Below are 17095 nucleotides of genomic sequence, written 5' to 3' on the forward strand. Positions count from 1 at the left end.
ATACAAAGAATCAATGAAACAAAGAGTTGGTTCTTTGAGAAAATCAACAAGATAGATAAGCCCTTATCCAAATTAACCAAAAATCAGAAAGAGAGCATCCAAATTAACAAAATCAGAAATGAAAAGGGGGACATAACAACAGACAATGAGGAAATTCAGAGAATCATCAGGTCATACTTCAAAAACCTCTACTCCACAAAATTGGAAAATCTGAAAGAAATGGATGATTTTCTGGATAGGTACCCCATACCAAAGTTAAATCAAGACCAGATAAACTATTTAAATAGACCAATAACCCCTAAGGAAATAGAAACAGTCATTAAAAGTCTTCCAACCAAGAAAAGCCCAGGTCCAGATGGTTTCAGAGCAGAATTCTACCAGATTTTCAAAGAAGAGCTAATACCAATACTCTTCAAATTGTTCCACACCATAGAAACAGAACGAACATTACCAAATTCTTTTTATGAGGCTACAGTTACCCTGATACCCAAACAACACAAAGATGCAAAAAAGAAAGAGAATTACATACCAATCTCCCTCATGAACATTGATGCAAAAATACTCAATAAAATACTGGCTAACCAAATCCAGGAACACATCAAAAAAATTATCCACCATGACCAAGTAGGCTTCATCCCAGGGATGCAAGAATGGTTCAACATACAAAAATCTGTCAATGTAATACACCATATAAACAAAATGAAAAAAAACCACATGATCATCTCATTGGATGCTGAAAAGCCTCTGATAAAATCCAACATCCCTTCATGATAAAGGTTCTAGAGAGATCAGGAATACAAGGAACATTCTTAAACATAATAAAGGCAATTTACAGCAAGCCGACAACCAACATCAAATTAAATGGAGAGAAACTCAAAACAATTCCACTAAAATCAGGAACAAGATAAGGCTAACCGCTCTCCCCATACTTATTCAATAGAGTACTTGAAGTTCTAGCTAGAGCAATAAGACAACATAAGGAGATCGAGGGGAAACAAATTGGAAAGAAAGAAGTCAAACTTTCATTATTTGCAGACGATATGATAGTATACATAAGTGACCCCAAAAATTCTACCAGGGAACTCCTACAGCTGAAAAACTCCTTCAGTAATATGGCAGAATACAAGATTAACTAAAAAAAAATCAGTAGCCCTCCTATATACAAATGAAAAAGGGACTGAGAAAGAAATCAGAGAAACATCACCCTTTACAATAGCCACAAATAATATAAAATACCTTGGGGCTAACTCTAACTAAGCAAGTGAAAGACCTGTATGCTGTGGGATGTTCTGTATGGCAAATGTGTTGCTAATTAGTCAATAAATAAAACACTGATTGGCCATTGGCTAGGCAGGAAGTGTAGGCGGGACAAGGAGGAGAATAAAGCTGGGAAGTGGAAGGCTGAGTCAGAGAGACACTGCCAGCTGCCACAATGACAAAGAGCATGTGAAGATGTCGGTAAGCCACAAGCCATGTGGCAAGGTATAGATTAATGGAAATGGATTAATTTAAGCTGTAAGAACAGTTAGCAAGAAGCCTGCCATGGCCATACAGTTTGTAACCAATATAAGTCTCTGTGTTTACTTGGTCGGGTCTGAGCTGCTGTGGGACTGGCAGGTGATAGAGATTTGTCCTGACTGTGGGCCAGGCAGGAAAACTCCAGCTACACCTGTATGATAAGAACTTTAAGTCTCTGAAGAAAGAAATTGAAGAAGATATCAGAAAATGGAAAGATCTCCCATGCTCATGGATAGGTAGAATCAACATAGTAAAAATGGCAATCTTACCAAAAGCAATATACTGATTTAATGCAATTCCCATCAAAATCCCAACACAGTTCTTCACAGACTTGGAAAGAACAATACTTAACTTTATATTGAAAACCAAAAAACCTAGGATAGCTTAAAATCTTGTATAATAAAGCAACCTCTGGAGGCATCATGATCCTTGACCTCAACCTCTACTATAGAGCTACAGTAATTAAAAACAGCTTGGTACTGGCATAAAAACTGACATGTGGACCAATGGAATCGAATTGAAGACCCTGACATTAATCCACACACCTATGAACATATGATTTTTGACAAAGAACCCAAAACTGGACCATGGAAAAAAGAAAGCATCTTCAACAAATGGTGCTGGCATAACTGGATGTCAACATGCAGAAGATTGCAAATAGATCCATATCTGTCGCCATGCACAAAACTCTAGTCCAAGTGGATCAAAGACCTCAACATAAATCCAGTTACACTGAACCTGATAGAAAAGAAAGTAGGAAGTAGTCTGGAATGCATTGGCACAGGAGACCACTTCCTAAATATAACACCAGCAGCACAGACACTGAGAACGACAATTAATAAATGGGACCACCTGAAACTGAGAAGCTTTTGTAAAGCAAAGGACATGGTCAATAAGACAAAACGACAGCCTACAGAATGGGAAAAGATCTTCACCAACCCCACATCTGACAGAGGGCTAATCTCCAAAATATATAAGAACTCAAAAAGCTAGATATCAAAATACTGAACAATCCAAATAAAAAATGGGCTACAGAGCTTAACAGAGAATTCTCAGCAGAAGAATCTCAAATGGCTGAAAGGCATTTAAGGAATTGCTCAACATCCTTAGTCATCAGGGAAATGCAAATCAAAACAACTCTGAGATACCATCTTACACCTGTCAGAATGGCTAAGATCAAAAACACTGAAGACAGCTTATGTTGGAGAGGATGGGAATGCAAACTTGTACAACCACTCTGGAAATCAGTATGGCGGTTTCTCAGAAAATTGGGAATAAGTCTTCCTCAAGACCCAGTTATACCACTCTTGAGCATAAACCCAAGGAATGCTCAATCTTACCACAAGGACACATGCTCAACTATGTTCATATCAGCATTATTCGTAATAGCAAGAACCTGGAAATAACCTAGATGCCCCTCAACTGAAGAATGGATAAAGAAAATATGGTACATATACACAATGGAGTACTACTCAGCAGTAAAAAACAATGATATCATGAAATTTGCAGGAAAATGGATGGAACTAGAAAATATCATCTTGAGTGAGGTAACCCAGACTCAGAAGGACAAACATAGTATGTACTTACTCATAAGTGAATACTAAATGTGAGGGAAGGGATGACCAGACTGCAACCCACAACTCCAGAGAGGCTAGCTAACAGGAAAGACCCTAGGAGGGACACATGCATGACCCTGTGAAGGAGAAGTGGATGAGATCTACATGAGTGGACTGGGTGTGGGGCTGTGGCAGAGGGAGAGGAGTGGGGGATGAGAACATAGGGAAATGGGAGGGTCAAGCTGGAACAGGGACAGAGTGGGAGGGCAGGGAGGAAGATACCATGATAGATGAGGACATCATGGGAATAGGAAGAGGCAGGGTGCTGAGGAGGCTCTCAGGAATCCACAAGGTTGACCCCACCTTGGTCTGCTGGCAGTGGTCCAGAGGGTGCCTGGACCAGTCTACTCTAGTGACCAGCCTAGCAAATAACCTAACTGTCATCATAGAGCCTTTGTCTAGTGACTGATGGAGGCAGAAACAGAGATCTATGGCCAGGCACCAGGCTGAGCTCTAGGAATCCAATTGATGAGATAGGGGAGAGATACTGCAGGCGAGGGACGTCGAGATCATGGTGGGAAGACATGCAGAGATGACCGGCCACACTAGTGGAAGCCCATGAACTGTAGACTGGTGGCTGTGGAGTCCCCATGGGACTGGACTAGGCCCTCTGGATATGGAAGACGGTTGTTTGGCTCAAACTGTTTGGGGGGCACCCAGACAGGGGTATCGGGATCTGTCCCTGGTCTATGGGCAGGCTTCTGAAACCCGGTGACTGTGGTGTGACACCTTGCACAGCCTTGGTGCAATAGGAAGGGGCTTGGACCTGCCTAGGCCCAGTGTTCTGGGCCCTGCTGACTCCCCATGGGAGACCTCGATTTGGGGGATGTGTGGGTGCAGGGTGACTTGGGAAAGAGGGCTGGGGGATGAGAGGAGGGGGGAATCTGTGGATAGTATGTGGAGTGAGTAGAAAATTTCTTAATAAAGAAAAATGAAAGAAAAAAGTTTAAAAAAAAGAAGAAAAAACACTAATAACAGCTTATGTTGGAGAGGATATGGAATAAGGGAACACTCCTCCACTGCTGGTGTGAGTGCAAACTGGTACAGTCACTTTGGAAAGCAGTATGGTGGTTTCTCAGAAAATTGGGAATCAATCTACCTCGAGATCCAGTAATACCACTCTTGGGCATGTACCTAAAGGATGCTAAATCATACCACAAGGACACTTGCTCAACTATGTTCATAAAAGTATTATTCATAATAACCAGAACCTGGAAACAACCTAGATGTGCCTCAACCAAAGAATGGATAAAGAAAATAGGGTACATTTACACAATGGAGTATTACTCAGTGGTAAAACAAACAAACAAACAAAAATAATGACATCATGAAATTCGCAGGCAAATGGATGGAACTAGAAAAAAGTCATCCTGAGTGAGGTAACCCAGACCCAGAAAGACAAACAAGTGGATATTAGATGTAAAGCAAGGGATAACCAAGCTACAATCCACAGCCAGGCAACAAGGAAGACCCTAAGAGGGATATATGGTTTGCCCTGGGAAGGGGAAATAGATGAGATCTCCTGGGTAAACTGGGAGGAAGGGGGTAGAAGGGAGGGGTAGGAGATGGGAACATGAGGGAACATGATTCTCAAGTTTGGGGAGGGAAGGAGAGGGAGAGTAATGAAAGAGACATCTTGATAGAGGGGACCATTACGTGGTTAGGAAGAAATCTGGTTCCAGGGAAACTCCCAGGAACCCATAAGGATGACCCCAGCTAAGACTCCCAGCAGTAGTGGAAAGGGTACCTGAACTGGCCATCTGCTGTAATCAGATAGGTGACTACCCTAATTGTCATCAGAGATACTCTATCCAGTAACTGATGGAAGCAGATGCAGAGATCCACAGCCAAGCCCTGGGTTGAACTCTGGGAGTCCTCCTGAAGAAAGGGAGGAGGGATTGTAGGATCCAAGGGGCTCAAGGTTGTGAAGGAAGAACCCACAGAGACAGCTCACCTGAGCTCTTAGGAGCACATGGACTCTGGACCAAGAGTTAGGGAGCCTGCATGGGACCAACCTAGGCCTTATGCAAGTGTGTGACAGTTGTGTAGCTTGGTCTGATATAAGGCTCCTAGCATTGGGATCTGGACCTGTCCCTGGTACCAAGCTGGCTTTTGAAACCCTGTTCCCCATGCTAGATTAACCTGCCCAGTCTTTTAGCAGGGGAAGGAGCTTGGTCCTACCTCAACTTCATGTGCCGTGCTTTGTGGGAGGCCTGTCCCTTTCTGAATGTAGACAGAGAAGGAGTGGATGGGAGCAGATTGGAGTGGGAGCGTAGAAGGAGAGGAGGGAGGGGAAGCTGTGGTCCTGTGTTAGCTATGTAAAATAAATGAAAAAATGTTAATTAAATAAAATAAAATTTAAAAAAATGAAAAAAACCATGTGACTCTGTTTTTAATCAGCCATCAACTCTGGATCAGAAGTGACTTTATGGGATTTTTATTGTGCATATCTCCCAGTGCCCACAGTTATAAACGTTTGGCATTGCATGAACATATACTTTATTTCACATTACACATATAAAGTCCCACAGCGTCTGGTCTGGAGTAAAAGTTTAGCCAGTGTTAACTATTCCTATAGCTCCATGGATTATGAATATTTGGTTGTTTCAGCCTGATCTTTGGTTGTAAGAAACAGAAATGCTTTAGCAAGAAAAGTAGACACATTGGAATTGTTGCTTAAAGGTTAAGGAATTAGAGGAGGAGCACAAACCTCAGAGCTGAAAGTTAGTGGACAGAAAGCATGGGGCACCCTTTGGGGATATCACTACTGGATAACCAGCCGCAACTGCTCTCCAAGAACGAATACCTTTCTTCCACTCTCTAAAATTAGTTGAAATACATCATGTGTGAGCCTCTTTATGTGTGCCCTTGTGTACGTGTGCCTCCGTGTGTGTGCCTGTGTGTGTGCACCTCTATGTGTATGCCTCTCTGTGTGTGTGTGCCTGTGTGTGTGTATGGTGATATTTTATTTGTATTAAAATGTTATTTGTATGTTAATAAATAAAGTTGTCCGGGGGTCAGAGCTATTTAGCAAGCCATAGGAAAGCAGGGCAGTGGTACCGTACGCTTGTAATTCCAGCACTTGGTAGGCAGAGCTGGGTAAGTCTTTGTGTGTTCAGGGATACAGCCATTATTGGATACACATGCCTTTAATCTTAATACCAATCATGGAAAACCTGGAGGCCTATACAGACAGGCCGTGAGGAGGTGGTCATGTGGTTGGGTTTACAACCAATGAGAAGGCAGGACAGGAACTCTATATAAAGACTTTTACACAGGGGTAGCTCTGATTCAGAGAGGTAGGACCACTGCAGGAGGAAGGGTAAGGTTTTAGCTCTTAGCTCTGACCTCTTGGCTTTCTTCTTTGCATTGGTTCTGTGTTTCTTATTTAATAAGAAGGTTGGATACATCTACATGTGTGCCTCTGTGTGTGTGCCTGTGTGTGCACCTCTGTGTGTGTGCCTCTGTGTGCTTCTGTGTGTGTGTGTGTGTGTGTGTGTGTGTGTGTGTGTGTGTGTGTGTGTGTGCGCGCCTCTGTGGGTGATATTAAAGGCATAAGACTAGGGTAGTGCCCCTGCCCAGCCCTGGGAGAGCTGACCCCAATGACCCTGTCATGAGAGAACTGGCTCCCAGGAGAGCTGCATCCCTTGCTGCATCCCCCTCTGTACTCCCCCTCACTTGAGAAAGTTGCCCCACCCCTCACCATGAGAGCATGGGAGAGCTGGCTCAGCCTCTTGACTGAGAAAAGTGATCCCAGTGCCTGGACTGATCAACTGATCTACCACCTAGGCACACATCCAGGGCTTTGAGTTGGCCCACCCCAGCATCCACCCCATCCATGACCTGCTGGAGCACATGAAGGGACTGGTCCTCTGGAACCATAGCCACAGGATCTCCATAACTCAAGGCAACAGCAGGATATCTGAGAGGAGTCTCAGTGAGGGTCCAATATTGATGGTATAACAAAAGCCAGAGGTCTTGAACCGGACCATTACAATGAACCAACTCATCACAATGAGCAATTGCAGCTAAAGTTATTTGGACAAAAGGGTGTACTGTGTGGCACCCCACAGTTCCCAATGCCACCAAGACTAACAAAGAGGTGATAGAGACTAACAAAGAGGTGATGGAGAGGCAGAAAAACAGAGGAGTAAAGTGTTTACTTTTGTTTTGCTTTTTTGTTGTTTTGTGTTTTTGTTTATTTGTGTTTAATTAATATTTTTAATTTTTTACTTTTTATCGTTATTTTTCTTAAATTTTCTTTGGAGAGAGTCACTACAAGGGTGAAGGGTGGATACAGAAGGACCAGGGGAAATGAGTGGGATTGAGGTGCATGATATAAAATTCTCAAAGAATCAATAAAAAGTATGTTAAAAAAGACTAGGGCAGATAATATGTAGGAAAATGCAGTAAGCACCTTTGTCAAAAGTACTTTTCCTGGAAAGGAACGCATGTTCAGCTTCTGTCTTTTTTGTACCCACCAGGGGAGTAGGGGCTCCTGATAGGCAGCTCCTTCTGAGCAAATACCAAGAAATCCACAGACAGACAAAAGGAATACATGTGCCCCAGGAAATCTAGACAGGAGCTATCTCAAAATGATACGATGCTCCATGCTTGTGGGTTTCTATGGATTCTAGCTGTGCTTTTTAATTACCAACTCCAAATTTATGATGACAAAAAACTGTAACAAAGCATAAGCTACAGCACTGTTTCTGACTAACCAATAATTCCATCCCACTGAACTAGAGCACAGATCTGAAATCACAAAGCCACCCCACACAAGTTATTAAACAGGAATGGTCATGAGAATTTATCCTATAAATATATTATTGCTTTCCTTTGCATATCACAGGTAGATTTTCATTGGTTATCTGTTGTGCAAACGTTGTGGAGCAGAATCTTCATTCGATCAGTCATTCAACAAGTGCTGACTAAAACCTCTGAACTGTTGCTAGGGGAGATAAAGGTAAATATAGCTGATAGGCCAACAATGAAGAAAAAAAAACACATTGATAATTACACAGGTATGTGTAAGGCCACTAACAAGGATCAACTCCGTAAGTGAACAGTACAGTTCCAATAACAAATACAAGTGTATATTTTGAATGACATTGTATAATCAAAGATGACTTCTCTGAATAAATGAGAGATGCTGATATCAATGGTAATGTTGGAAATATGGACTCAAGACCTTGTAAAAAGATAGACTTTGTAAAACAACTTCATTGAGACTGGGTGACTCATAGGCTTCTGACATGAAAAATGGCTGTGCCATTAAACTGAAATGTGGTCACTACAGGAGCTATAAATTCAAAAGGGATAGAGAAGTGTTGAAGATGCTAAATTTGAGATGCTGTCTGATATTCAAGACAGGCAAGCAGTGAGATATACAAGTCTGAGTATAAAAGGATCTGGGATGAAGATATAAATCTGGATGTCATTCTTATACACACTGTCTGAAGTGATAGGCAAGGCTGAGGCTGCTACAAATTAAGCATAGAATGAGGTGAAGCAGGGATATGGGGTCTACGTCCTGGAAAGGCCAACTCTAGATATTGAACAGAGAAGGAGAACCATGAACAAGAGATAAAAGCAATGAGACAAGCAATAAGAGAAGAAGAATAAGACATGGACAAAGACAATGAAAAACACCATAAGACATGCATACAGAGCAATACAGAAATAGAAAAGTCCCATGCATCTGGGAACTAGCTTTTAAGAGTTAATTGTCTTAAAATGCAATTACTCTCCCCATCCTTTCCTCAATAGGACACCACTTAGCTGAAATATAAATTGTAATAACTTGACTTTCTAGGAAATATTGGTGACATTACATATCTTACAATCACAGAACATAAGATAATGCTTTTGGATGACAAAAGATCAGAAATCTCTAATTCACTTAATAACACAATTGAGGAGCCCATTCATGCTGGAGGATAACTGAGAAGGTTATAGCATCCTTCTAAAATCATGTGTTTTCACCAGGCTGGGACCCAGTCCTTGCTTATCTCCTTTGGGTAATAGCACAATATGTCATTGTGTTATCTTAAAATTCAGGCTTTGAAAGGCTACAAAAGCCCGGGATGGAGAGATGGTTCAGCCATTAAGAGCTCAAGTACTGCTCTTTCAGAGGACTGCAGTTCAGTTCCCAGCGCCCATGTCAGGCAGCTCAAAGTGTCTGAAACTCCAGGTCCTGGGCATCTGACACCCTGTTCTGGTCTCAAAAGGAGCTACACTGATGTGCACACATAAGCACACACACACACACACACACACACACACACACACACACACACACACACACACACACACGATAGACAGACAGACAGACAGAGAGAAACAATTTAAAAATAAAAGGAGACTACCATCCAATGAAAAGAGAAGATAGTCCTTATAATCCACTACACACATCTGGTAGAGAACATGGGATCTGAGTTGAACTTGAACCATGAGGAAGCCAGGACCTGAAGACAGGAACATGGAAGACAAACAAGCATAGATGTCATATGCATGCACGTGCAAGTGGAAGGCACGTGGTCACAGACATGCAAGTGGAAGGCACGTGGTCACAAAGACAATGTGTGTCGTTGTGGGACCACCAGTGACTTGAGAGCACAGACAAGGGGCAACAAATGTTGAACAGGACCCAGCTATGGTCAAAAGAAATTCCAAGCTGGGGATTTGCCCATGGCAAGCAGAAAGGGAGATAAGATGGTCTGGGTATGAGGTTCAGAAGGGGCTGACAGTCTGGGTGGGAGGTTCAGAAGGGGGTGACAGTCTGGGTGGGAGGTTCAGAAGGGGGTGACAGTCTGGGTGGGAGGTTCAGAAGGAGGTGAGAATCTGGGTGGGAGGTTCAGAAGAGGGTGACAGTCTGGGTGGGAGGTTCAGAAGGGGGTGACAGTCTGGGTGGGAGGTTCAGAAGGGGGTGACAGTCTGGGTGGGAAGTTCAGAAGAGGGGGTGACAGTCTGGGTGTGAGGTTCAGAAGGGGGTGACAGTCTGGGTGTGAGGTTCAGAAGAGGGTGACAGTCTGGGTGGGAGAGTCAGAAGAGGGGGTGACAGTCTGGGTGGGAGAGTCAGAAGAAGGGGTGACAGTCTGGGTGGGAGAGTCAGAAGGGGGTGACAGTCTGGGTGGGAAGTTAAAATGGGCCTGTATTTTGCTCATTTGTTGATGCTGTTACTTCTTGATACGGTGAAAGAAAACAATATCCAGGCAAAGTAATGTCTGGCAATGAGACTCCCTAGTCAAGAAAGAAAACCAGAGACAGTAACAGAACAGAGGAAAACACCCCAATGGGGGCAGCAGGAGGCGGCATGCACCACTTCCCAGGATGTCAAGCCAATGACTACAGGGCAGAGTCACGTCCTGTGTTACCTGTGACTCAAGACCCAGAAGAGGAAGTCTGCCTGTCCCTCCACTGGGCACACTTACTTCTGCTTGGTTCTTCAGAGATGCTATCTGTCACCCTCCTCCTGTCCCTTCTCCCAAGTCCTAGGGGAATATTTCTGAGGAAGGAGATACAACAAGCAAGCTGTGTTGTGCAAAGATTACCGAGGATGGTTGTTCCTGTTTTCTGTGATGAGATCTTCAGTGGATCAGAAAGCACAAATAAGGACAAACCTTATCTAACCTGTATTTCCTATCCCTACATATGATAAAGGTCACTTTATAGACTAGGCACAGTAAGAAATTATCAATAATAATCATTAATACAAGCTCTATCTAGCCTGCTGGGGGCAGTGGCCACACGGTACAGGTTTACACACCAAGCAGTGTAATGTGAGGTTTTTATCACACTCCTAAGATTACAATTTAAAACTTGCAATTGTTTGTTTCTGGAATTTTCTATTTAATATCTTTGGATCACAGTTGGTCATGGGTAGCTGAAACCATGAAATCAAAACTGTGCATAAGGCACAGCCTACTTGAGTGACTCGGGGTGGCTTGGTGTAAAGGTGGCTGGGGGCATGGAGACCAGTTAGATCGTTGCAAGAGACGTGGTAGAGCTAACAGGCTTAAACAAAGGAAGGTGAAAAACCTGATGAGCTGGATTTTTTTTTTTAATGGTAGTGCATTCCATACAAGTGCAAGAAGGAATGGTGAGTTTGCTCACCAGCTGACACAATAAGCCAAGATTTAGACTCGTAGCCCCACTCCTGGGACAATGTGATATGGAAAGCTATTTCTGGCTAACTTGTAGAGTGACTTTTCTCTCTGACAAGGCTGGAATGTACAAGAGAAAGGAGGGCCGGGGGCAGGGCTAAGAGTGTATTGATTTTGAGGTTCCTGCATATTAGTTGGCCATGGGATCCAAGCTCACAATGAACTATGTCAGTTAGTTCCCAATGGGCAATGAGTCATCTGGAGGGAACCTGAAGATCATATCATAATGAAGTATGTCAGGGGCTTAGGGAGGGGAAGGTTGAAGAGAACAATAATAAGAGAGATACCTGGACCTCAACAGGTTCCATTTGGGGAATGATAGAAAGAAGAGGAATATGAGCAGAAGGCCAAGTAGGAGAGGAGTATGGGGCAGACTCTGAGGCAGAAAGAAAAAGGAAATGCATAAGGGCATTCAAAACTGAAGAATAGCGATTGAAAAAAATCACTAAGGAAAGGCTTTGGAATTAGTGACTCAGATGCGACAGATGAACTTCAGTGGTAGCAAGGGTTGAGGTTGGTTGAGGTTGAACATGAAGAAACCACAGGAGATGACCAGAGACAGAATTTCAAGATTGGTCCTGAAGAAACAGAGGGGCGCATTGATGAGATGCTGTTCAACATGACATTGATTGTTACAGTAATATGGATAACTTACTTGTAAGCCATCTTTGTGAAGAAAGGTATAACACAGAACTATAACATAGCACCAGTAAGCAGGTACAGGATGTAATAGACCATTAGTCCATCCCCAGGCCATTGTCACCTGGATCTGTGCACAGATAACTCATCATCAAGGGTTTCTTTAGCTACATTGGGCCACTTTCCAGAATCCTTAGCTATAACCTCAACAATCATTGTGTGATATAAAATTATGGTTCCAGAACTCGAGGTACTTTGACACAATTGTCAAAAGTCATGTTACATGAACATTACCCAGTAGAATTTACAGTGATGGGAACATCTGGTATCTGTGCTATCCAGTAGAGTAGCCACTAGTCACATGCAGCTATTAAACATTTGATACATGGCTAGTGTGAGGAATGAACTGGATTTTTAATTTTATTTCAATTTTAATTGATTTGAAGCCAAATATAGCTGGAAGCTACTGTACTGGGTAGCACAGCTCTAAAGGATTATCATGAAGTCCTCAAGAAGTTTCAAACCCAGACTAATTTTGGATGACCATATGTCATGTGCGATATTCGGCTGAGAGTAGAACTATAAAACAAACAAATCCTTGAGTACATTGGCTGCCAAAATGTTTTACCACATGAACCCAAGCAGTGCTGGCTGATACTATGGCAACTATCTTGGCAAAGAGTCAGTTCTGCCACCAAATATGTTTCCTTTTCAAAAGGTTAGTTTTGTTTCCTATAACTGCAAGGAGCAATTCCAAATGGGAGAGACAAGCAGAGTGGGAGAGGGTCTTAAAGGCACACCAGAAATAAACCACTACATACTTCAGCTAGTGTGTGTGTCTGCACCAGTCCTAAATGCTTAGCCTCACCAAACTGACCAGAGTGAAGTAGAAACTGCCAAAGGCTGGACAAAGCCAAGTTTATCATCTGGATAACACTACTTAAAAATGAAAAGTTGATCCCAGCACTCGGGAGGCAGAGCCAGGCGGATCTCTGTGAGTTCGAGGCCAGCCTGGACTACCAAGTGAGTTCCAGGAAAGGTGCAAAGCTACACAGAGAGACCCTGTCTCGAAAAACCAAAAAAAAAAAAAAAAATGAAAAGTTGATCTGCGACAAGTTCTGCTCTGATCATCTCTGTTGAGTCTAAAGAGTAAGGAACGTTACCAGGTCCCACAATTCAATGTCCCTCGGTCCTTTCAGTAAATCACTCGGTAAGTTTGGTGTAGTTTTCCAATGTGGGAAGATCCCCTTCTGCTCTCGCTGCAGATAAATGTGTGATGGCAAGTTCAGAGCTTAGTGAGATGACAGGAGAGATCACCACCACCACATATTTCTACCTGCAGATACCAAAACCCAGGGCTGCTAATTCATCAGCATCACCAAGCTCTTAAATTGGTTTTCACATTTTTGACAGTTTCACACATGTATACAACATCCTGTGATAATATTCACCCTTGTTACCCTCTCTTACTCTATCCCATGTCTAAAGACCCCCTTCCCTTTTTTCTCCCTCTTACTTTCATGTGTGTGTGTCGGGGGGGGGGGGGGGCGGGCACGCACACAGCTGTCTCAACTGAAGAAGAGAGATCATTCTTTCAAGGTAACAGAACTGACTACAGTGGTTTGAATGAGAATGGCCCCCACAGGATCATATGTTCAAATGCTTGGTCCCCAGTTAGTGCAACTGTTTAGGAAATAGGAGGTATGTATGACCTTGTTGACGTAGGTGTGACTTACTATTACTATATTGGAAGAAGTGTGTCACTGAAGGGTGGACTTTGAGGTTTCCAAAGCACATGCCAGGCCCAATCTCTCTCTCTCTCTCTCTCTCTCTCTCTCTCTCTCTCTCTCTCTCTCTCTCTCTCTCCATGATGCCTGTGAATCAGGATGTGAAGCTCTCAGCTCTTGCTCCAGCACCATGCCTGCTAGCCTGCCACTACAGTTCCCACCATGATGATCATGGTTTAACCCTCTGCAACTGTAAGCAAGCCCCCAATTAAATGCTTTCTTTTATAAGAGTTGTCTTGGTCATGGTGTCTCTGAACACCAACAAAACAGTAACTAAGACACTGATCAACATTTACAGGAGAGAAGCAACTGCCAACTATGGTTTGGATATGGTTTGTCCTACAAAGATCATGTGCCAAAAGCTGGTCCCCAGTGTGGTAATGCTGAAGTGGAAGTATGTGGTAGTAGGTTAAATCATGAATGTACTAACCTATCTTACATAGTTAGCTGATTTACAGGAGTGACTGAGTCCTCAATGAGTTGATTGTTATAAAATGAGGTTGTCTTGTGTGCTTGTTCTCTTCTCACATGGATGTTTCTCTTTCTGCTTTTCCACCATATTGGGATGTACTCAAATGGGCCCTCACCAGGATCCTGGTACCATGCTGTTCAGACCTTCTGTGTTAGTTAGTTTTATGTCAACTTGACACAAGCCAGAGTCATTTGGGAAGAGAGAATCTCGGTTGAATAAACACCACCATAAGATTTACCTGTAGGCAAGTCTATGGGGCATTTTCTTGATTAACAATTGATGTGAGTAGGCCTGGCCCACAGCAGGCAATGCCACTCCTAGGAAAGTGGCCCTGTGTGGTATAATGAAGCAGGCTGAGTAAGCCATGAGGAGCAAGTCAATAGAGAGTTCTTCCTTTGTTTCTGTTTCAGGCCCTACCTCCAAGTTCTTGCCTTGAGTTCTTTGTCCTGGCTTCTCTCAATGGACTGTGAACTGAGAGTTGTAAAATAAACCCTCTCCTTCTCAAGCTGCTTTTGGTCATGGAGTTTACTACTGCAATAGAGACCTAACTAAGACACCTTCCATCAACCAGAATCATGCATCACGTAAACCTCTTTTAAAGTACACACCTTAGGTATTTTGCTATATTGACATTTAAAAAGACTTACTCTGTGAGTAGTATTATTGCTGGTTGCTTAAATGGTTGGAGAAAAACATTGGCTTCTCTGTCACCTCAATACCAAAGGTGCCATGTGTCATAAACAACCAAAATGCATGACTTGGAACAAATAGTGCCAGCATCACAGAAAAGCCCAGAGATTGGTGTGTGCTATAGCACCCTATGAAAGGCGGCATTAGTGTACGCTACAGCATACTGTAAAGGGTGCTGAACTAGCAGGACTTGGGTTCTGACCCTGCCATAGCACTCACTATGAAAAATAATATCATCATATCCTTGAAAGAATCCTCAGTCTTCTTTAGTAATCTGAAGGGCCTCTTGAAAGCAAGTCAGCATTTTTCTGAATAGCTAAATGTGTACAATTTTCAAGTATTTATTTAAATTCAGAAATGTATTCCTTAATCTGTCTTAAGGTCTTCTGGTTTCATAATCCCCCAAATCAGGGCTTCTTAATCTTTTCCATTCATGACCTCTTTTTGTTCAAGAAACTTTTGTTACCTTGGGTACACAAGTACTCAAAACAGATAGCTGGCCGGGCGGTGGTGGCGCACGCCTTTAATCCCAGCACTCGGGAGGCAGAGCCAGGCGGATCTCTGTGAGTTCGAGGCCAGCCTGGGCTACCAAGTGAGTTCCAGGAAAGGCGCAAAGCTACACAGAGAAACCCTGTCTCGAAAAAACCAAAAAAAAAAAAAAAAAACAAAACAAAACAAAAAAAAAAACAGATAGCTGAATTGAAGTTTACAGTTAGTAAATCATAAAGAAGTGGGGTTTTTTTTGGTGTTTTTTTTTTTTTTTGGTTTTTCGAGACAGGGTTTCTCTGTGTAGCTTTGCGCCTTTCCTGGAACTCACTTGGTAGCCCAGGCTGGCCTTGAGCTCACAGAGATCCGCCTGGCTCTGCCTCCCAAGTGCTGGGATTAAAGGCGTGCGCCACCACCGCCCGGCAAGAAGTGGATTTTAAGACAAGTCTGTCATATGGTTACAGTTTTACTATTACTAAAGATGAAAGCAAATTTACACACTGAGGTGGGAGTGCCATGAGCTATTTTAGTCAAAGGTGCTAGGTCTTCACTTTGTTTTCTGTAATGTAACCATTATGTTCCTGTAGGGTGGGAAACTTTGTATGTACGACAAAACCACTGCACTTCCTCACACAAGACAGTGATGAACCTGAGCCTTGGAGTTGGAGAGCATCTCTTGATGTCACAAAGCCTGTTGGTCTACATGATGAGAAGTTTGCATGTAGTGTGATCAGAGCCACAGAGAAAGTGAAGTCCCACAATGCAACAGGGTAAGCAGTACCAGAAACATCTCAGGTTCATTGTATGTTTGATAATGAAGTTCATTTGGGGTTGGTGCACACTCAGAAATCTTTTACTGTTACCAATTTTTAACTCCCACACTCAGTTGTACTACCCATGTAGGGGTTGTAACTCAACAGTTTTACCCCAAACTCAGTATAGGTACTTTAATGACATCATTGACACACCTCGGGCCCCAGATAGACCAGTAGATGAAATAGAAATATTCAAAAAGATAAGAAAGAGATGCGAATCTGCCATGAAGCCCTCTTAAATAGCCCCACATGACGATTTTCATCCAGGAGTTGAGCGCCATGCACAGAAAGCGCTGACATGCACTGACATGCATGAATGAGAGTGCTTCACCTTGAACTTCCCCTCTTTTTGAAAACTATCCCTTCTCCATTTGCACAAAAAAACAAAACAACACAAAAAGCCAGCCTTGGTGAAAATCTCAGGCTGGCCTACAGATTTGACCCTTCAGTCAGGGAAGGGAGACATCTACTGGTAGATGGAAATAATTTGGAAGATCATCTATGCCCAAATCTATAAATATAAATGTGCATACAATACCACATGTACTACATATGTGTATACCATTATGTACATAGTATTTTATTTAATGTTATATGTATATATACATTTGCATGTCCACATATAACACACACTCTAATCACATTTTAAAAAAATACAACTGGGCTGGGTGGCAGTGTTGCACACCTTTAATCCCAGCTCTCAGGGGGCAGAGCCAGGAGGATCTCTGTGAGTTCAAGGCCAGCCTGGTCTACAGAGTGAGATCCAGGACAGGCACCAAAACTATACAGAGAAATCCTGTCTCGAAAAACCAACAAGAACAACAACAACAAAAATACAACTGTTTTCTTGCCAGATGTGGTGGCTCATGCCTGTAAACCAGCAATTGGGAGACCAAGGCAGGAGGAT

This window comes from Peromyscus californicus, unplaced genomic scaffold, assembly GCF_007827085.1.
Source record: "Peromyscus californicus insignis strain IS unplaced genomic scaffold, ASM782708v3 Scaffold_8__1_contigs__length_139910024, whole genome shotgun sequence".
Taxonomy (NCBI): domain Eukaryota; kingdom Metazoa; phylum Chordata; class Mammalia; order Rodentia; family Cricetidae; genus Peromyscus; species Peromyscus californicus.